Source organism: Mustela erminea, chromosome 17 (assembly GCF_009829155.1).
Source record: "Mustela erminea isolate mMusErm1 chromosome 17, mMusErm1.Pri, whole genome shotgun sequence".
Classification (NCBI taxonomy): Eukaryota; Metazoa; Chordata; class Mammalia; order Carnivora; family Mustelidae; genus Mustela; species Mustela erminea.
Window position 1 is genome coordinate 20,891,393 of NC_045630.1, and position 23,703 is coordinate 20,915,095.

Sequence of the window (23,703 nt, forward strand, 5' to 3'; positions counted from 1 at the left end):
ACTCCTCTGTGCTTCAGTTTCTTCTCATTAATAGTCCCCGTAATGGTTCTTCCCTTAATAGTTTCTCCTCATTAATAGAGATAATAATGCGTGAGAATTAAGTGGGAAAATGTATAAAAAGCAATTAACCCAATGCAGCAAAAGTTCAATACATAGTAATCGCTATCGCTGGTATTATTGCTTTACTGAAAGTAAAGAAAAGAAAAAAAGAATGGTGTGGTTGTGTTAGATGACAAACAGCCCTAAGCAGTGCCATGTGTTCTTGCTGGGTCACACTTTCAAGTCATCAAACCTGAGTGATCCCAGTTGGTCTCACTCATGACCTGGTGTCCAAAGTGTCTAATGCATCCAGCTTAGTGATGCTCCCCACCCTGTACCACCTGTTGACGAGGCAGGAGACCCCTCAGCTTCCTTTGGGTATGGTCATGGCAGGTTCATGGTCAAGTTCGTTTCTTTTCCTTTGTGTATGTCCTCCTGAGCTGCTAATCTCAAAAGGGAAAATCTCTGACAGGTTTCTCCATTTTGAAACATCTCTTCCCCACTTCAGATGCTAGAACCTTTTCTCTTCGAAGAAGACCTGATTTAACTTTTCTGGCTAAATCACACAACAATGGTTTTACCCTTGTGGCTTTTGAAATTCCTTTCCAAAGATGGGAGGATAGCATGATGGGTTGAATTGTGTCCTTCCAAAATGCATATGTTGAAGCCCTGACCCCGGCACCTCAGGACGTCACTGTATTTAGATATAAGCCTTTAAGTAGATAATTAAGTTAAAATGAGGTCATACGAGTGAGCCCTAATGCAATGTGACCGGTGTCCTTATAAGAAGAGAAGATTAGGACAAATGACCACGTGAGGACAGTGAGAAGGCAGTCATCCAAAAGGAGAGAGGCCTCAGAAGGAAACAAACCTGCCAAGACCTTGATCTAGCCTCCAGAACAGTGGGACATTTCTGTTCTTTAAGGCACAGAGTCTGTGGTGTTTGGTAATGGCAGCCCTAGACAGCTACTGCACGTAAAATTGTCTTCAGGTGATCTTGAAGCAGGAAATACTGCACTCAAAGCACTCTTTAGTGAAGCCTGGGTTAGAGGAAGAGCCCTCAGTGCCAGGCCCTCAGGGTCGCAGGTTTTTGAGGGCCAGTGGACAGACAAAAGTTTGGGTACTTTGAAGGCACCCTCTTGAACAGGTCTCCCATCTTAAATATCTTTCTCCACAGATCAGGTATCATATCATTAGCAATTTGTAGGGAAGTATTGAAGCCTTTTTTAAAAAGTGTTGTCACCTTTAAAAGAAAAGGGTAAGCAATTCAGCTGGGAAAATTGAGTTTATCTGGGAAGAGCAGAGGAATCTCAATTTGGGATAAACACAGGATGGTGAACCATAGGCGAGAGTCCAGAGAACCACGGAGGAAAGGGGAGTTGGGAGGGGTTGTTCTGAACAAAAGTTAATTGGAAGAAAATGAGAGTTTGAAGTGGTTGTGGCTTCTCTTGAGCAGGCAAGGGGAACTTGCTGTTGTTGGGTCGAGAGAGACTCTCCCTTCTTCATGCTAAATGTGCAAGCTGTGTTGAGCCGTGCATGTGAGAGCCCTTACTTCATGGCTTTCCGACTCCAGTGAGTGAGGTTTCCTTAGCATATTTCCCCAGTGTTCAACATCTCATGGTAAAGTGAGACTGTACTAGGTCTGTTGGTGGACTGTGAGTGTGGGATGTGGGTTTTGAGAGAGTCCGGGAAAGGGGCAGTGAAGGAGGCGGTGGAAAGGCACAGATCATCAGGTCCTTTCCTTCCCGGCTCTGCCCGACATCAGCCTGGAAAGAGTCTCTGACTGGTTTGTGGGAAGCAGGGTGGAATGTTGTTCCTTCCTCGGGGGTGCCTCCTTCCCAGAATGGGAGCCTCTCTGGCCCTGAGGTCACAGGGCTATGGTGGTTGCTTCATGGTCCCATGGTTGAGATGGCTAGTCTCTGAGGTCCTTCTTTTGGCCTCTTAGGTGCTGCAACATTCTGATCAGAAATTTCTGCTTCAAGCGTAAAGGATGTGGTGCAATTGGGGAAGGAAATGTGGAGAACAATAAAAACAAAACACACCGGCCAGCTCTCAGTAAGCCAGAACCCATTCCTGCCCCCTGCCCTCCACCGAAGTGTTTAACTTTTCCTGACTATAGTGTGGTTAGTTTACAACGTTGGTATTTTTATTTGTCATCATTTTGTTTTCAACATGAACACAAACGAGTCTTCCACGGCAGTAGAAAAACTGTGTAGCTTGTAGAAATGCTTTTGTGTTTGAAGTCAGAGGCAGTCTGTCCTCCTGTAAGATTTCTGCTCCTGCGTAATCTCTCTCTCTCCTTCCTTCACTGGGCTCTTTCCCCCCAAAACTGCAGCCCATCCCCACAACCTCAAGATGTAAGTAGTTTTAGGGAACAAGATTTACTCTTTTTCTCAGTGAGATTGTTGAAGACTGAAAAGGAACTGTTAAGACTCCCCAAAATGAGCTTCTAAGGATATAATTTCTGAGCACTGGGGGAGATTTTGTGAGGCAGAAGACCCTCCTAAAGTTTCAGTCTCTATAATCAGTCTCTATAATCAGTGAGGGTTCTGTGTGTGAATAAATAGGGATTGCTACGAGGGAGAATCATGGTAATAGCACATGGATGAATGGAACTAGAGGCAGCCTTCTAGAAACATAAGAAACCTGCATCCCACTGTATTCTGGGTCAAATAAAATATTACATACTATAGGAAAGAAATTATCTAGGTAATTATTTTTATGCTATTTCACTTAAAGTTTCATTTGATTGAAATGATAATCACTTCTTTTTAAAATTTTTCTTTTTCTTCTTCTTCTTTGTAGGCATGGGGATGGGATATATGTCAATGTATGGCCCCTAGGTGGAGAGTGGTCCCAAGGAAAGGTATAAAAAATGCCCATTTCAACCTCAGTGTCTGTATTCATGGGTGGGAGAGAAATAGCCATTAATCATGTGGAAGAAAAAAAATCCCTTGGCTAAATTGCATGTCATTTCTTCTGATGTTGCAATTCTCTTTAAATACATAACCCCAACACTTCCCCAAAGAAACCGAATGTATATCCGTGAGGGATAATTAAGACTGTGGCTCAAACACAAAAATAATGCTTTGGAAGAAACTCTTTTTAGAATCTTTACCATATTCTTTTTAGTCTCTGGCCTAAATGACAAAGATGAACTTTGTAAATGCATTTATGTGGGCCTATGTATTGGCTGTCTACTTGTTGGAGAGGCCACCTCAACGGGGCACAGTAAAAGAATTGCAGATAATACCCTCATACAGGAGTATAAAGGAGAGTCTATGGCTCTGGCCAAGAAAAGTCCATTGCATATTTTTATTTGGATAGTTTCCTCTGTAGCACATTTTAGATACTATAATAAAGTAGATCAATATGGAGTAGATTGCATTTTCTCTATAGAAACAATATTAGAATTGAACTTTGAAACAAATGAGTCATTGATATGGTCAATAGCATGTAATAGGGGCACATGGGTGACTCAGTGGGTTAAAGCCTCTGCCTTCAGCTCAGGTCATATCTTGGGGTCCTGGGATCAAACCCCGCATCTGGCTCTCTGCTCAGCAGGGAGTCTGCTTCGTGCCCTCTCTCTGCCTACCTCTCTGTCTACTTGTGATCTCTGTCTGTCAAATAAATAAATAAAATCTTTTAAAAAAAGTATGTTATAAAAGCAAACACATAGTACTCAAATAAGTAAATGTGTTTAATCCTAATAAAATAGCATCTATATTGATTACAGAAGAGGATATGATATAAAGATATACTTTTACTGTATCAAAAATTTATTTGGCAACTAGAATTAAATTTTATCATGGACCGACTTGGTTATCTCTAAATTTAGAAAGTCCCTTTTGGATGCCTTGGATGTTTTGAAGAATAATTTTAAGCAATTTTCTGCAGAAGATGACTTCTTCTGCCTGTTTATTATACTCTCCATAGCATTACTCTTCGGTCATACTGAAAACATGCTTGTTGTCAGGAAGGCTGGCGATGTTTTGTTTACCAAATGTTTTTATTTTAAAGGTATATTACAAAACTAATACATATTCATAGTATGCAATTTGAAATAGGCAAATAAGCAGAAAAAAGAAAAGTAACACCTCATAATTTTGCATGTCAGAGATAATCACCGTTTCCTAACGTGTATGTTCACAATCTTATAGCAACCAGTCTTTTCATCTAAAAAAAAAATCTTATTGAATATTCATAGCATCATTTAAAATGGATGCATATTATTTCATTCTATATACCTTGCTTTATTTAACCAACCTCCATTTCTGGGCATTTCCATTGTTTTTATTGGTTTTGCCATTATGCTTGTAGAACCCACACCAGGGGTTTCATGGGGTGTTGGCTTCATTCAGACAAAGGGGAAAAGCTTGAGTCCGGTTTACAGATGGTTCTGCTGTCACCCATTGGATGTGGACTACTGAGGTACCAGCAGAACCATCTGCTCTGGAGGTTGGAGGAAGAGGGAAATCCTCCCAAGGGGCAGCATTCTGAACAATCTACCTTGTGTTCCATTTTGCCTGGAAGGAGAGAAGTCTTGAACACTGATGGCAAGGAGGTTTGGGAAGAGTCCAGTAGGTGATTCTCTTGCACTGGGCTCTAGGATATGTCTTGTAAGAGGACTGGTCAAAGTACATGACACTTTACAAAAGGGTGTGCATGGTGAGCTGTTCTGTGGATGTCACTCGGCTTCCTCCCCAGCTATGCTGGTGCTTGTCCAGTGTTTTGTGAACAAAGTAGGAGTCAGGGCTGCAGGCGGTGTGTGCATTCAACAGCAAAGTTTTCCCTTTTGAAGACTGGCTTGCCCACTAGCCAAGTTTTCTAAGCAATGCCCAATCCTGGACATTTCATATGGTAACATATGCCAAGTGAGGTGTGGAGGGATGATCCACTGTTTGGATCTCTTCTGACCCAGCAGCACCAATTGTGGAGTAAGTACTTGAACCACCAGGATCTGTATTGCTTTTTGGAAACAACAGCAGAACTCTGTGAATGCAGTGAATTGTCTTTCTGGGAGAAGTTACTTGTTGCCCTGATGGCTTTTGTTCCAGAGAACCATTCACAAAGCACTTAGAGCGCTTTGAAGAATCCATGGCGTGGGGGTGGGGGCCTTCCAATGTCATTCTCTAGGTCTTCTGCACTGGGTGCACCTTGATTAGTAAGACTAAGAGATGAGTGTTTCACCATCATCTCTTCTGGGTTTTTATTTACTCTTGTCCAGGTGGTTGCTTCCACATGTTGCTATAGAGCAGGGGTGACTAATTGTAGTGTTGTCTTAGGCTATGCATCGGCTTTTCTTCAAAGAATAGGCTTAGAGAACAGATAACTAGTTGGTTTCTCTGGAAGGCTTTGTTCTTTTCTAATATGCCGTATATGGTGCTGGTTCCCTTGCCCAGTCATGACTTCTTAATCTAGGAGATGGTTACATATTCTGTGACTTAAAATTGTTTTTTTTGTAGTAATATATATAAACAAAAAAATTATTCTTTGACAAATTTTAAATGTACAGCTTTATGACGTTAAGTCTGTGGTTTTTGCCTCTAAACTTGAGCCCACCTTTATTTTCCACGGAAGCTCTATTTTTTCTAATGCCATGACTGTATTTCCTCCAGGTCAAGATGCCATTAATTGTAAAACAAACTGCTATATTTATAGCAATGTTTTATTTAAAAGGCTATTCCTGGCAAATTTCCTTGGATGTCATTTATAAACCACATTCCTATTTCAGAAGTATTAATATGTAGAAAATGTGCGTCATAGAATTGAGGAAATATGTAGCTGCTCTGTGTCCTGTGGCAATGGTAGGAATTAAAAGGTTCCTTTTTTTAAAGACTTAATTAAATTAATTAATTAATTAGTTTTTTAAGATTTTATTTATTTGTCAGAGAGAGAGAGCACAAGCAGGCAGAGTGGCAGGCAGAGGCAGAGAGAAAAGCAGGCGCCCCTCTGGACAAGGAAACCGAAGTGGGACTGGATCGTAGGACCCTGAGATCATGACCTGACCCGAAGGCAGTGGCCCAACCGACTGAGCCACCCAGGCACCCCTTATTTTATTTATTTTTTAAAGTAGGCTCCATGCCTAATGTGGGGATCAAACTCACAACCCTGAGGTCAAGATCACATGCTCTACTGACTGAGCCAGCCAGGCCCCCATGGAGTTGAGTTTCTGAGGGGAAAGTCACTCTCTGTGTGCTGTCCGTGACGACAATCTGTAAACCGATACCTTATCGGACAGTCACAAAAGCTCATGACACTACCTGTGCGGAGACTTCTGAAATAAAATCTACATATTTGGGAGAATAACGGTGTCGTAACAATTTCAGAAAAATATTTGTTGAGGACTAAACAACTCCTGCCAAGGGAAAGGCTTCAACATTTTTAGCATCTACTATCTGCTGAGAACTTTACATACATTCTCACTTTAACCTCAGTACAATCTTGGGAGGTACGGTTGAACCACATTTTACAAAGCGTTTAAGTAATTGCCCCGATCTGATGCCTGGCAAGTAGTGGAGCTAGGGTATAAAACTTGGTCCGGGGGTGCCTGGGTGGCTCAGAGGGTTAAAGCCTCTGCCTTTGGCTCAGGTCATGATCCCAGGGTCTTAGGATCGAAACCCACATTGGGCTCTGCTCAGCAGGGAGCCTGCTTCCTCCTCTCTCTCTCTGCCTGCCTCTCTGCCTACTTGTGAACTCTCTCTGTCGAATAAATAAATAAAACCTTTAAAAAACAAACAAACAAACAAAACAAAACAAAACTTGGTCCATATGACTCCAATGTCTGTGTCCCTCTCTATCATACCAATTACTCACTGTGCTTTAGCTACACCATAACATGATAGAAACAGCTGGTTTCTTAATCTCCTAGCCTTGCTGTTTCAGTATGATTTCCTTCTCCTTAAACCCTCATGGTGGCCTTTGCCTATGGAATTGTGTATTGTCTATCCGTGTACCACATTGTAATGAGTTTCTATTTTTACCCAATATTTAAAACTTTGTCATTGAATAGTTTACATACTTACGTTCTTTCTCTTTAGTAGCCTTGAGAGGGTGCTGACTTTGACTGCCGTATCTCCCACACCAATTCACGGATCACTGATGTTCAATTACTACCTATTGACTTGATTTTAATGAGTGTTAGGGAGACACTTGCTGATAGAGTTGATCTGGAATAGTCAAGATCGTTTTAAAGCATGAAGTACAGTTCATGGGACTTGGCAATTCTTATATCTACCATGTCAGAAATCGAGGGAGACTGGTGAAGGAATAAATAGAATTTTAAAATTTGAGAATAGATTATTCATTAAGGGTTTCTTTTTTTTTTTTTAAAAGATTTTATTTATTTATTTGACACAGAGAGAGAAAGAGATCACAAGTAGGCAGAGCAGCAGGCAGAGATAGAGGGTGAAGCAGGCTCCCTGCTGAGCAGAGAGCCCCATGTGGGGCTCAATCCCAGGACCCTGAGATCACGACCTGAGCTGAAGGTAGAGTCTTTAATTCACTGAGCCACCCAGGCACCCCTCATTAAGGATTTCTATAAAATATTTTTACTACTTTAAATCTTTACTGTTAAAATCCCTTTAGGTTTCCATCATAGTTCTCCTTATGTTTATGTTTTGTCCTCAATCAGAACTTCCCTTACCACACAGACAACCTTATCGTTTATCCTCTGAGCTTTACCTTTTTGAATATTTCAGAAAACTAAAACTGAAAGTTTTTCACGCAGAAATATCCACCAACATCAAAAGGGGGCAGGAAAACAAAAGCTAATTTCATTTGGAAGATTCTCTTTTCTCTTGGCCATAGTGGTGGTTTCCTGCTTAAGTCCCTTCCCCTGAGAGGGTAACACTGGACAGCAGCCTCAAGAGCCAGTGAGAATTGTCTCAATGAACAACAAAAGATATAAACAAACTTTCTTTCAGTTCATGGCAGTGCTTATTTTGCATTGGAAAGTATGTGTAATTCAAACTACTATAATTCCATTTTTATGCCAAATGTAATCCTGGAGGAGGCTATTGCTGGCATGAGGTCTGGAGTTTGTACTGCATCAAAGTTAGTAGCTTGTTTTTCCATCTGGGCTAGGCACAGAGTTTGCAAGCTTTTTTTCTGAGTTACTCATTCTCTGGTAAATTCCAGTCTTGGGCTACTGTAGGACATATGCAAGGCTTTGACCCAAGAATTGGAAATGTAATATGGCCCTTGTTTAAAAGTGTTTTGCTACTGGAAGTACAACTAGTTCTAGTGAGGTTTGTGTTGGCCACCTTAGGCTTGTGGGTTCAGTTCAAATTTTTTATTTAGTTCTACAGGTTTTATGGCTTGGCTACCTGAGAGACTGGCCCTCACACTGTTCCTTCCTCTCAGCTGGGAATATTTCCTGGAGCACTTGGCTAAAGAATTCCAGATTTTACTTTGGAATAGTCATAATGATGGCTCAAGTGTTCTTGGAGGGTTCATATTTGGAACTTTCTATCTGGTCTGACATGGCTCCAGTTGTTGGCTTTTCCTGATGGAGTGGTATTGCCAGACTTGGTCTTAGGAATGCACTGAGTATGTGTTGCATTGAATTGATTTATATAGGTCTTAAGTTTAGAGACTGTATTAGTTTTCTGTTGCTGCCACAAAAAAATTCCCCAAATGTAAAACAAAGTAAATTTATTTTCCTGCATTCTGGAAGTCAGAAGTCCAAAGGAAGTCTTGAGAAGCTAACATCTAGGTGTCAACAAAACTGGTTCTTTCTGGAGATTACCGGGGACAGTCTGTTCCTTACCTCTTCCACTTCCAGAGTACCCCCGCAGGCCTTGAACACATCACTCTGATCTCTGTTTTCATGGTCACACTGCTTTCTCTACTGTAGTCAAAATTTCTCTTCTTCTCTCCTACAAGGAATCTGTGATTAGACGTAGGGCCACCCAGATAATCCAGAATAGTCTCCCTATCTCAAGATTCTTAATCACATCTGGTAAATAGATTTGGCCATATAAGGTAATATTCACAGGTTCTGGGGATGCGGTTATGGACATCTTAGGGAATCATTATTCAGCCTACCACAGAGCCTCATGCACCTGAATTTGAATCCTGGCTCTAATGTTGTTTTATACTTTCTGAGCCTTAGGTTGTTCATATCTAAATGTTGATGATAATGTTATCTCTCACTAGGTTGATGTAAGATTTTGATGAATAAAGTATGTAAAGCATCAAGAACCCCACAAGGCTTTAGTTAATGTTAGTTTTTTTCCCCTGCCTTCTCATATAATATCTGAGAAGTTAAAGATTTCAGTTCGAGGCCAAGTGAGCCTTTGAAATTTATAAATATTGTATTACAGGTACAAAATATGAAAAACATCTCTGCTGAAGTGAATATCAGATGGACAGAATACTGGTTAATATCCAGTTAGGGATCAGTCAGTATGAAACTATAATGTAATGCAACAAAGAATGCATTATTGTGTTTAGAGATACAAGTTTTACAATTTGAAGAAAATGAGAGGCTTTCCAAATTAAATATGACATTGAGGATTATCTGCTTTCATTGTCTCCTCTGATTTGTTTCAACAAATCAGATCACTGGGTGTTTGAGGGAAAGGAAGCCAGAGAAGAAGGCATATCATTTTTCAAGTACCAATATGTTTTTTATTTAAACATGGAATACATTAAAGCAATGACAATTTATAAATTTAAAAAAAATGAGTTGAGCTTCTCTGATATATCAGATAGTGCCCAAGATGTTGAACACATAAGGATAAACTGCCATAGTTAAGAACTATGGCAGTTCTTACCTTTAGATGGTTTATAATCTGATGGAGAGACAGATAATAAGCAGGTAATTACCAGAAATGTGGATAAGAATTATAATGGGTATAATGGATGCACAGGGGAAGACGTATTTAAGTCTGCAGGGAGAATTGGGTAAGATGGTGTGGGGAAGAGGTGGTTATTCTTGAGCCAACTTTTGAGGGAGGGGAAGTCATTTTCCAGGTGAATGTGGGGATAGGGTAATCCAGGCAGAGAAGTCTGTGTCTGCAAATGTGTGAAGGACTACATTATCATATGCTCACAGAACCATGACTAGCTTAATATGGTGGGAGCAGATAGACATAGAAATTTATCTTGAGACACAAACATACCTGACACTGAGTTCAGAGATGAATTCAGGTTCATTTGTGTAAGGAACACTGGATAACACCATGCTCCATTCATTTACTCAACAAATACTTCTTGGATGGCTTTTACATGCAGGAGAGAGTGTCAGGTTGCAGGCATACAAAGTTTAGAAGAGTTAGTTCTTACCCTCCAAGTCCTTAGAGCCTAACAGAAGAGCTTATCATCAAAATTTCAAACTCTAGAAATTTGAAGAGTTTGCAGTTAAATACAAGTGGCTATTTCTTGCATTGAGCCTTTATGAAAGTTGAGGGCCGTAAAAATTAGAGTTAAAACAGTACTTAAATCGCATTTATTTTATTATCCAGTGGTAGAAGCACCAATGGGCTCTTTGTCAAAGATTTGCTGTCTTCTTCCATAGTGAGGAGTAGTTACTGGGCAATGGCTTCTTGGCAGTGGCCAATGACTGCATTTCCCAATGGCCCTTATACTTCCGTGGTGGTGTATGACTAGCTCTCACTCTTGGAATCTGGCACACATAACTTGTTGCCTGAGGTGGTCAAGAAGCATCTTCTCTTTCTTCTCTCATTTCTGGCTGGATTAAACAAACAAACAAACAAACCAACAAACCAACCTCCATGTTTCTGAGGATAGTGGAGACACAAGATAGAGGGAAGCTGAGTGCTTGAATCATCACATGCAGGAAGGCTACCAGTCAACTAGAAACATTCTCATTGATTAGTACAAGAGTGAGACATAATATTATATTGTTTCAAGCTACTAAAAATTTAGTACTTATTTCAGCAGCTCGTGCTACCTGAGTTATCACACAGTGAGGATTCGACTATACATATTACATACCGTGTTTCCTGGGATGTGTCTTCATTATACCATGAAGTGCCAGTGCTTTTTAAGAAAAAAAATTTTTTTTTATTATTTATTTGACAGACAGAGATCACAAGTAGGCAGAGAAGCAAGCAGAGAGAGAGGAGGAAGCAGGCTCCCTGCTGAGCAGAGAGCCCGATGTGGGACTCAATCTCAGGACCCTGGGATCATGACCTGAGCCAAAGGCAGAGGCTTTAACCCACTGAGACACCCAGGTGCCCCACCAGTGCTTTTATTCACATGTCTAATTATTAGAAATATCTCCTCTTTAACAAGCCAAAGTATGATTAAATCCTGTGAGTTTTAGCTATTGATCTCTAAAGCAAGGCCAGGTAAGAAAATGTGTGTTTGTGGTGTAGAGGGGCTTCCTCATTATGGCATTGTAGAAAGAAGAGAGAAGTGTTTGAGGCCAGCTCGGTCTCATTGGTGTGTTACCTGGAAAGGAACTTAAGAAAACATCATGCTGAAGGTAGTGTGGTCAGAGGCAGAGATGGTCTTGGAAGGGGTTATCTAGAAGTTCTAGGTGAGCCTACAAAGACCAAGAAGACTCTTGTGTGATAAAGACCATGAGGACTGAGAGTTCAACATAAATCCAATAATAAGAATGAGAGGCTAGATGTCTTTCCATGAGTGGTGGTGGGAAGCTTGTTCCCTAGAGGAACCAGAGCAGATGAGACAGCAATAAGAGGAGACAATTTACCCCTCTCCTTGTGTCCTTCATGAGTTTTATCTTCTCCAACCTAAATCAACCTTTCTTTTTCTTGTTTTTCTCAGTTAATAGACTTTATAGAATTATTTGCATTTTCCTCTGGATACATTTTAAATTGTGTAGAATTAAATACAGTACTGCATCTATGGCCAGTTTATTGCAAAGCTTGCTGAGATGATTATTCTAATATCTGAAGGTTACACAGAGAGTGTTAGGAGGTTAGGCTTTGAAATAAAATAAATTGAGTGTGATTTCCCAGTTTGATTTGGGGTACAGACTTTCATCTGTAAGGTGAATAAATTCTGAGGATGTAATGTACACTATGATGACTATAGGTAATACTGTATTGAATATTTGAGAATTGGTAAGAGAGTAAATCTTAAAAAATCTCATCAACACACACACACACATATACACACACAAATATATGAGGTGATGGATGCTAACTAACCTTTTTGTGCTAATCATTTAATAATGTATATAAAATCACATTATATACCTTAAACTTACACCCTATAATATGTCAAATATATTTCAATAAAGCTAGAAAAAAATAAAAAGTCACTCGAATTTCCATTATCCAGAGTAAACTACTATTAATATATTGGTGTTTTCTCCTTCCCTCCCTTTTTCCTTCCTCCTTTCTTCCCTTCTTTCTTATTTTCCTTCCTTTTTCTTCCCTCCCTCCTTTCCTTCCCTCTTTCCTTCCTTCCATGCTTTCCTTCTTCTTTTTTTTTTTAAATTTTAAAGAAATTTTATTTATTTTCAGCATAGCAGTATTCATTATTTTTTCCCCACACCCAGTGCTCCATGCAATCCGTGCCCTCTCTAATACCCACCACCTGGTACCCCAACCTCCCACCCCCCCGCCACTTCAAACCCCTCAGTTGTTTTTCAGAGTCCATAGTCTCTCATGATTCACCTCCCCTTAAAAGAATGCTACCCATCGTCTTTCGTAGCTTTCTTTTTTATATCATCAATTACTAATATATTTCCATGTTATTAAATAACCTTCTAAAAATAAATTGAATATTATTCTTCAACATCATTTTTGATGGTTGCATACAACTTTGTTGTATGAATGTAGCCTAGTTTAATTTGCAGTTCTCTATTTTGGGGCCTGAATCAGAAATATCATTGTTTTGACTAGTGTGGTATTTACCATGTACTTATCAGTGAAGTCAGAGGAACATTTTGATAGAATTTTTGTTTGCTCTGATCTCATCTTATTTTCTTCTGCATTTGCAACATCACTGTTTTGTTTTGTTTTTCAGTTTAGATAACTACTTCCTTCTCTTTGCTCTAAAGCATATACTTTAGTGAACTCAGTGGGTCTTACAAACTGACTAAATTTAGTTTAAAAAAAAATCTAGTGGGGCCCACAGGTATTATTCTTTCTCATAAAGGTTTCGTATTTTTATAATTTTAACTCAGTAGCATTTATAAATGACAAGTTCTATTCATGAAATTGGCCATTGGATGAAAGTCATCAGATGGGTTTTATAGTGAACTCCAAAGCTCTAAAAATCTTTTTGTCTCTAGAGGCAGCATATAGGCAAATACTGTAAGAATACCTAAGCTAATCAGTTAGCAATTGTGATATGATGGAGTCAGCCATTGATTCTCAATGTAAAATTGTTCAAGGGAAAGAAACTAATATTTCTTGGGAACCAGATATTGTACCTACATTTATATCATTAAATCCAAACTACAGTTTTGTTAAGGTTACATGTTAGCACTCCAATATTCAGAAGATATTAAAGCTAAGGGATAAATCAATTTGCCTGAAGCCGCATAGCTGGTACAAAGTAGAGCTGAGATTGAAATGCAGGTCTGCCTGCCCCCAAAATATTTAGGGCATTCAGGATCATTCCTTCCCTATTTATAGTTCACTAATCAGTTGAACTCTTGGTTCAAGAAAATATACCTTAAATTCCAAGAACAAGTAACAAATGAATGTGCTATTAGATAATCTGTGTCTGTACCCTCTGAGTGTTAAAGTAACCAACATTGGAATACAGTTGCATTGTGGTTCCTTCCTATGTACCAGGATTAATGATGGTCAGTAAAGATCAGGAATCTGACTGCGTCAGTAAAGATCAGGAATCTGACTACATCAGTAATTCTTCTTATGGATTGTTCAAATTTCTGATAAAAACAAATTAATACTTGCTAGCCATAGATTTATAGTCCTAGAAACACCGGCCTGAACAGGTCACCTAATAATCCTACTGTTAATTTTTAACACACCATGCCACACTAATGGGGAAAAAATAGACCATACCAGAATTCATTGCAAAAATAGTTCTTAGATGAGACAGTAATGAGGCAATGTCTGGTTCTTATTAAAGGTCATAAATAAATGATTCATAACCCAAACAAAAGTATAGACTTTGTCATAAACATCATTACTAACCAATGCATTGTCAGGGGAACATGCTTTGAGAAACGTATCTTTCTTCATATCTTATTTTGCTTTAGTTGTCACTTGACTCTTTCCTAACAGTTTGCAATCCAACCAATTTTAAAAGTCTAGAGAAAGAGATACCTTACTCACACTGGAAAGAGTTCCAGAAGAAATTTATCCAAGAGTCACACCAGGAAGGGACAAATGTATTGTTTTTGTTTCTTTTTTTAATAGAGATATGGTTTTGTCTCCATAGAGGTTTGAATTTCATGCTCAGGATTAAAAGTAGTAAAGTGCCAGCAAACATCAGTGTCTTTGGAAAAACTATGTAAGATTTCAAATCTAAACCTTGTAAACATTACTCCTTTCTTCATTATTTGACTTAATCTGTTTTCCTTTCCTATGGAAACTAGCTTTTGTTTTGAAATATGACATAGTAAGAAATTGTTGCAAAGGAAAACAATTGAAAACACAAACTTATTTTTGATGTTATATGCATGAGTATAATGTATTTATTATTTTTAAGCTAAGCGTTTTGTCTTACTTGTTTGGAAAAATAAACCTCTCTGTGTCACAGTGAATTGCCTGCCAGTATTTTATGGAGCTGTATAGGTGGATGCTCAATTATTTGGGGGGGGGGGTTGGTATAGATGGAGGATAGCAATCTCATGCAAAAGATGTATACAGGGTAGCATAAAATAAAACTTATCTATAAGTTAGGGACTGAGGGGCAGCCTGACATTGTGGAAAAAATCCTGGATGCAGAGTCAGAGGATCAGGGTAAATGAGATGAGGTTGTGTTGGATTCATTCTGGAATATTCTGTGACAGGAAGTGGACTCAGGAGAGGAAGCAAGAGGAAATTCATTAGAAGGGAGAAATGAAGGAGAAATCAGAGTGGGAGATAAACTATGAGAGACTATGGACTCTGGGAAACAAAAGAAGGGGGTTGGGGGGATGGGTAAGCCTGGTGATGGGTATTAAGGAGGGCACCGATGGCATGGAGCATGGGGTGTTACATGCAAACGATGAATCATGGAACAATACATCAAGAACTAATGACATACTGTATGGTGATTAATATAACACAATAAAAAAATAAAAAGAGGAAATTCAAGAGCTTCAGAGCAAGATGGTGGAGGTAAAACAGATAAGCCTGTTCACTTGAAAGTGAAAAAAAAAAAAAAAAAGATAAAGGGCCAGTGAGGTAAGAAAACTAGGAGAGTGGATGACACTAAGGCAAGACTGAAAGTGTTTCAGAAAGTAGGGAGTAGTCAATAATGCTAAATGTTGCTACCCGGTTCAGTAGGATAAGGGCACAGATGTTTCCATTGGATTAGGCAACCTTAGTTTATTTGGGACCCGGACAAGAAAATGGAAGAATCAGAAGCTTGATTGGAGTGGCAGAGATGAGGACACAGAGGAGTTTGAAAGGATGGACATGGAACTGTGGGATCCAGACTGAAGGGAGATGGATAGATGAGTGATAGGGACTCAGAGTTCAGAGAGTGGTTGTCTAGAAAGAGAAACAGGTGTAAGAGATTAGTCTTGATGGCCTCTTACGAGGTAAGAAAGTTGGGATATATTTACTCTTCTGAGGTTTTTGCTATAAAGAAATGGATTACTATGCAACCATCAAGCCAACACTGCAGGAAATATTAAGGGGGGTTCTATAAAAGAGGAAAAATCCCAAGAATAGCATTGAACAGAAATATAGAGACAATCTACAGAAAGAAAGACTTCAAAGGTAACACGATGTCAATAAAAAGGTATCTATCAATAATCACTCTCAATGTGAATGGCCTAAATGCACCCATAAAATGGCACAGGGTTGCAGATTGGATAAAACGACAGGACCCATCCATATGTTGTCTACAAGAGACCCATTTTGAACCTAAAGATACACCCAGACTGAAAGTGAACAGATAGAAAAGCATCTTTCATGCCAATGGGCCTCAAAAGAAGGCTGGGGTAGCGATTCTCATATCAGATAAATTAGATTTTAAACTAAACACTGTAGTCAGAGATACAGAAGGACACTACATAATTCTTAAAGGGATTATCCACCGAGATGATCTAACAATTGTAAATATCTATGCCCCCAATATGGGAGCAGCCAATTACATAAGAAAACTGTTAATCAAGATAAAGAGTCATATTGATATGAATATATTAATAGTAGGAGATCTTAACACGCCTCTCTCAGAAATAGATCATCGAAGCAGAAAATCAATAAAGAAACAAGAGCATTGAATGACACATTGGACCAGATGGACCTCATAGATATATAATATACAGAACATTCCACCCTAAAACAACAGAATACTCATTCTTCTCAAGTGCACATGGAACCTTTTCAAGAATAGACCACATACTGGGTCACAAATCAGGACTCAATCGATACCAAAGACTGAGATTATTCCCTGCATATTCTCAGATCACAATGCTTTGAAACTGGAGCTCAATCACAAGGAAAAGTTCAGAAGGAACTCAAACACCTGGAAGCTAAAGGCCACCTTGCTTAAGAATGCTTGGATCAACCAGGAGATCAAAGAAGAACTGAAACAATTCATGGAAACCAATGAGAATGAAGACACTTCGGTCCAAAACCTATGGGATACAGCAAAGGCGGTCCTAAGGGGGAAATACATAGCCATTCAAGCCTCTCTCAAAAAAATTGAAAAATCCAGAACACAGCAGCTGTCTCTACACCTTAAAGAACTGGAGAATCAACAGCAAATCAAACCAACTCCACACATAGGAAGGGAAATAATCAAGATTAGAGCTGAGATCAATGAGGTAGAAACCAGAGATACAGTAGAATGTATCAATGAAACTAGAAGCTGGTTTTTTGAAAGAATCAATAAGATCGATAAACCATTGGCCACACTAATCCAAAAGAAAAGAGAGAAAGCCCAAATTAATAAAATTACGAATGAAAAGGGAGAGATCACAACTAACACCAAGGAAGTAGAAACAATCATCCAAAGTTATTATCAACAGTTATATGCCAATAAGCTAAGTAACCTAGATGAAATGGATGCATTCCTGGAAAACTATAAACTCCCAAAATTGAACCAGGAAGAAATCGACAATCTAAATAGACCGATATCTAGTAACGAGATTGAAGCAGTGATGAAAAACATCCCCAAAAACAAGAGCCCAAGACCTGACGGATTCCCCTGGGAATTCTACCAAACTTTCAAAGAAGATATAACACCTATTCTCCTGAAGCTGTTTCAAAAAATTGAAGCAGAAGGAAAACTTCCAGACTCTTTCTATGAAGCCAGCATTACCCTGATCCCCAAACCAGGCAAAGACCCTACCAAAAAGGAGAATTTCAGACCAATATCACTGATGAACATGGATGCTAAGATTCTCAACAAGATCCTAGCAAACAGGATCTAACAGCACATTAAAAATATTATCCACCATGACCAGGTGGGATCAATTCCTGGGCTACAAGGATGGTTCTACATTCGCAAATCAATCAATGTGATACAACAAATTAATATGAGAAGAGAGAAGAACCACATGGTCCTCTCAATTGATGCAGAAAAAGCATTTGAGAAAATCCAGCATCCGTTCCTGATTAAAACGCTTCAAAGTATAGGGATAAAAGAACATTCCTGAACTTCATCAAATCTATCTATGAAAGACCCACAGCAAATATCATCCTCAATGGGAAAAAGCTTGCAGCCTTTCCGTTGAGATCAGGAACACGACAAGGATGCCTGCTCTCACCACTCTTGTTCAACATAGTATTAGAAGTCCTAGCAACAGCAATCAGACAACAAAAAGAAATAAAAGGTATCCAAATTGGCAATGAAGAAGTCAAACTCTCTTTCTTTGCAGATGACATGGGGAAAACCCAAAAGACTCCACCCCCAAACTACTGGAAAACTCATACAGCAATTCAGCAACGTGGCAGGATACAAAGTCAATGTACAGAAATCAGTGGCTTTCTTATACACTAACACTGAAAATACAGAAAGGGAAATTAGAGAATCGATTCCATTTACTATAGCACCAAGAACCATAAGATACCTGGGAATAAACCTAACCAAAGAGGTAAAGGATCTGTATTCGAGGAACTACAGAACACTCATGAAAGAAATTGAAGAAGACACAAAAAGATGGAAGACCATTCCATGCTCATGGATCAGAAGAATAAACATTGTTAAAATGTCTATACTGCCTAGAGCAATCTATACTTTTAATGCTATTCCAATAAAAATTCCACCGGTATTCTTCAAAGAACAGGAGCAAATAATCCAAAAATTTGTTTTTTTTTTTTTTTAAAGATTTTATTTATTTATTTGACAGAGAGAGATGACAAGCAGGCAGAGAGGCAGGCAGAGAGAGAGGAGGAAGCAGGCTCCCTGCTGAGCAGAGAGCCTGATTTGGGGCTCGATCCCAGGACCCTGGGATCATGACCCGAGCCGAAGACAGTGGCTTAACTCACTGAGCCACCCAGGCATCCCAATAATCCAAAAATTTGTATGGAACCAGAAAAGACCCCGAATCGCTAAGGAAATGTTGAAAAACAAAAATAAAACTGGGGGCATCACATTACCTGATTTCAAGCTTTACTACAAAGCTACGATCACCAAGACAGCATGGTACTGTCATAAAAACAGACACATAGACCAGTGGAACAGAGTAGAGAGCCCAGATATGGACCCTCAGCTCTACGGTCAAATAATCTTTAACAAAACAGGAAAAAATATACAGTGGAAAAAAGACAGTCTCTTCAATAAATGGTGCTGGGAAAACTGGGCAGCTATATGTAGAAGAATGAAACTCAACCATTCTCTTACACCATACTCAAAGATAAACTCAAAATGGATAAAATACCTCAACATGAGACAGGAATCCATCAGAATCCTAGAGGAGAACATAGGCAGTAATCTCTTCGATATCAGCCACAGCAACTTCTTTCAAGATATGTCTCCAAAGGCAAAGGAAACAAAAGCCAAAATAAACTTTTGGGACTTCATCAAAATCAAAAACTTCTGCACAGCAAAGGAAACAGTCAAGAAAACAAAGAGGCAACCCACGGAATGGGAGAAGATATTTGCAAATGACAGTACAGACAAAAGGTTCATATCCCGGATCTATAAAGAACTCCTCAAACTCAACACACACAAAACAGATAAACATATCAAAAAATGGGCAGAAGATATGAACAGACACTTCTCCAATGAAGAGATACAAATGGCTATCAGACACATGAAAAAATGTTCATCATCACTAGCCATCAGGGAGATTCAAATTAAAACCACATTGAGATATCACCTTAGAATGGCCAAAATTAGCAAGACAGGAAACAACATGTGTTGGAGGGGATGTGGAGAAAGGGGAACCCTCTTACACTGTTGGTGGGAATGCAAGTTGGTGCAGCCTCTTTGGAGAACAGTGTGGAGATTCCTCAAGAAATTCAAAATAGAACTTCCCTATGACCCTGAAATTGCACTACTGGGCATTTACCCCAAAGCTACAGACATAGTGAAAAGAAGGGCCATCTGTACCCCAATGTTTATAGCAGCAATGGCCACGGTTGCCAAACTGTGGAAAGAACCAAGATGCCCTTCAAGGGATGAATGGATAAGGGAAATGTGGTCCATATACACTATAGAGTATTATGCCTCCATCAGAAAGGACGAATACCCAATTTTTGTAGCAACATGGACGGGACTGGAAGAGATTATGCTGAGTGAAATAAGTCAAGCAGAGAGAGTAAATTATCATATGGTTTCACTTATTTGTGGAGCATAACAAATAGCATGGAGGACATGGGGAGTTAGGAGAAGGGCATTGGGGGAAATTGGAAGGGGAGGTGAACCATGAGAGACTATGGACTCTGAAAAACAATCTGAGGGGTTTGAAGTGGTGGGGGGTGGGAGGTTGGGGGAACCAGGTGGTGGGTATTATAGAGGGCGCGGATTGCATGGAGCACTGGGTGTGGTACAAAAACAATGAATACTGTTATGCCGAAAATAAATTAAATAAAATATTAAAAAATAATAATAAAATAAATAAAATTTAAAAATTAAAAAAAAGGAATGGGTTGAAATGGGTTGAAAACTATAGACTATTTTGGATCAGGGAGGAGATGACTTTTAAGATCAAATAAACTAGACCAGATGAGACCAATTCAGAAGAGTGGGAGAAATAGATGATGTAGGAGAGAGGGAGCCCAACTGCAAGGTAATAAGAGGACATGGATCAGGAAGTCCCAGCGGAGCAGGTGGGCCTTTTTAGAAGAAGGTACACAACTCCTTAGTATCTGTAGGAAAGATGATAGAATGAATAGGTACAGAAGAAAGTAAATTTATAGAAAGATAAGGGCACTCCCTTTAAACTGCTTCTAACTTCTCAGGAAAGTATAAGGTAAGGTCAAGGGTTAGGTGAGACAGAGATGTTTAAGGGGAGAGCAGAAAATGTGGGATGGTCATCTATGAGAGTGAGATAACAGATGTTTCGGGTACATGTAAGTAGTTGTCAGGAAGGGTCAGGTATCCATTTGTGACTGAGTTAGAATTTATTGTGGAACTAGTTAGGAGTATTAAATGGTTTTGTCAAACTTCACTTACTAGAATACGTCTGAAATTGAGTTTAATCTGTTTTGGAGATTTTCCATGTGAGTAAGAAGGAGAGAGAGAGAAGGAAAGTAATTAAAGGAGTTTGCACATAAGTGATTTTTCTGGGCATAGAAGGTAGTGAGGACATGAAGGGTGATAGGCTGAGGGAAAAAGTCATTAGGAGGTGGACTTACATGATCTGTAAGTAGGTAGAAGTGAGTGAATTGTAGTCTGATGGTATGGGCTCCAAATGAGCTGCATATTTTATTTATTTTTAAAAATTTTAAAAATATTTTTAAAGATTTAATTTATTTATTTTTCAGAGAAATCACAGGTAGGCAGAGGCAGGCCAGGGGGCGGGGGAAGCAGGCTTCCCAGTGAGCAGAGAGCTCAATGCGGGGCTGGATCCTAGTACCCTGGGATCATGACCTGAGCTGAAGGCAGAGGCTTAACCCACTGAGCCACCCAGGTGCCCCTGAGCTGCATATTTTAAAGAAGAGAAGGCAAATAAAGGCTTTGAAAGTCACGCTGGAAGCTAGGGGGACAATAGCCAGGCTCTCAAGTTCATGAGCTATAAAGAAAACAGCGAACTTTTCTGTGTCCTTAGGAAGAACAAGGTTTCAATTAGAGAAAGGGGGTGAAGGAATCATTCAGGAAAGGTAAAGACTATATGGCCCAGTAAGGGAGAAGGATGGAAAGGATAGACATAGGATTATGGGATTCAGACTGGAGGGAGACAGATGGACGAATGATAGGGGGTTAATGAAGGGGAGCGGTGGAGTAGAAGGGGATATAAGACATGATAGCCTTGATGGCCTGTACATGAAAGGTCCAGCAGTTCAGGTCTCTATCTTGTAAAAGAACTAGAAGGAATGTGGAAATGCAGGCAGAAGGTGCTGGCTGGGCTCCCTTGAGGTTTCTGGACTCTCTTCTGGTTCTTCTGCCACTGACTAGCGCATTTTTCTGGCTCTCTTTCCTCACATATACAGTGATTCACTTCCAGTGCTCATGTGTTGTTCTGATTCTTTGAAATTTCTTGCCAGCCTGTTGAAATCCTAGCCATTCTTTAGCAATCTTCTCAGAAGCCATCTCTTAAACTTTTCTTATTTCATCACCCATCCCAAGCAAGGGTGACCTTTCTGTTCTCAGAATCACTGTAGTATTGAGTCACTCTGGTGGCGTTATCAGTCTTCTAAGTGATACAGTTATTTGGGTTTATCTTGTATCCTTCTGAAAAACTTCATTTTTTCAGAACAGGAAATGTGAAACCTCTTTTTGCTCAAGTCAATCCTCAGTAAGTGACTTTTGAATGAACCAGTAAAGCATACTTCTGGAGGACAAAGTAGTAATGAAAGAATAGATACTATTAGAAAAAGTGGAGAAATATCTTGCATTATATTCAAATTTGCATGGGACATTTAGGTAAGTGGAAAATGTGATTTTTGACAGGTCTAAGCATTGTTTTTGTTGCTCCTGGTACAAACCTAAAGCAGTTACAGATACAATAAAGATATTAGTAAAGACCTGACTGTTCTGAGGAAAGAGCTTAATGGGGTTTAAGAAATCCTGCCATCTTAAATGGAAAATAGCAGAGGAAGAAAGAAAGATGTGAAAATGAATATATATGAAACAATACAGAAAATATAAGGAGAGCATGGGGCACCTGGGTGGTTCAGTTGGTTAAATGTCTGCCTTTGGCTCAGGTCATGATCACAGGGTCCTGGGATTGAGCCCCGTGTTGGGCTCTCTGCTCAGCATAAAGCCTGCTTCTCCTTCTCCCTCTGCTTGTCCCTCTGCCTACTTGTGTTCTCTCTCTCTGTCAAATAAATAAATAAAATATTAAAAAAATATATAAGTAAAACAAACTGAAAGGAATAAGGTAATTTCTAAGTTTAAAAAAAAGACATAGAATTTGTCCTAACTACACAAGGGGGGAAGAATTTCTCTAGGCTAATGGTTGACTAAAAATGTATCTCTATTGGAAAGTGTATTCATTATTGCACTGTGGAAATTGCATGCTCTGATTTGGAATGTGATGTCGCTTTGTCTGAAGTAGAGTATTTTAGTGGTTGCATATTTTGAATCAAGCATTGAATGACATGACCTGACAAGAAAGAATGTGCTTGTTGCCATCAGTGGGACAGAATATTTGAACAATCTTGGAAAATTCCAGAAGTGTATGTATGTAACAATACCAATACTACCACCACTGACAGCAAATATAGTTGCAAAGACTTTCTGAGCCCTTACTCTGTGTCAGTCTCTAATCCACAGCTTTATATGTCATATCAGTGTTTAATCAGAGACACAGGAGCAGTAGGAGACATATGTATCAGGAGGTTGATTGCAAGGAATTGGTATATGTAATTGCGGAGATCCATAGACTAGGTTGTTAAGGACAAGTTGGAGCTCTTGGCCATGAACTCTTAAGTTCTTTCAACTGACTGAATCAGGCCCATAAAAATTACCGAGAATAATTTCTCTGAAAATCAATTTGATTATGGACTTGAATTATATCTATAAAATGCTTTGAAAGCAGCACTTAGATTAATGTTTGCTTGAATAGGTAAGAACTAGAACCTAGACAAGTTGACCCATTAAACATGTATTATCTCAGGGCACCTGGGTGGTGTGCAGTCAGTTGAACCAACTCTTGGTTTTGGCTCAGGCTGTTATCTCAGGGTTTTGAGATTGAGCCTGGTGTTGGGCTCTGCACTCAGTGTGGTTTGCGTAGAACTCTCTCTCCCTCTTCCTCAGCCACTCCCCTGCTCTCTTTCTCTCTCTCTTTCTCTCAAATAAATAAGCACACACATACACACACACAAAATGGACTCAGCTATAAAAGAGAATGAAATCTTGCCATTTGCAACAACATGGATGGAGCTAGACAGTATTATGCTAAGCAAAATAAGTCAGAGAAAGAGAACTACTCTATGATTTCACTCATATGTGGAATTTAAGAAACAAAATAAATGAACA

General features: G+C 39.3%; 1 protein-coding gene across 1 annotated transcript in view; it reads left to right on the plus strand.

The window, feature by feature from the left end:
* The window catches only part of LOC116575900 (serine/arginine repetitive matrix protein 1-like), a 287,791-nt gene that overhangs the window by 85,324 nt on the left and 178,764 nt on the right, over window positions 1-23,703 (plus strand). The gene's annotated exons all lie outside the window — the stretch shown is intronic.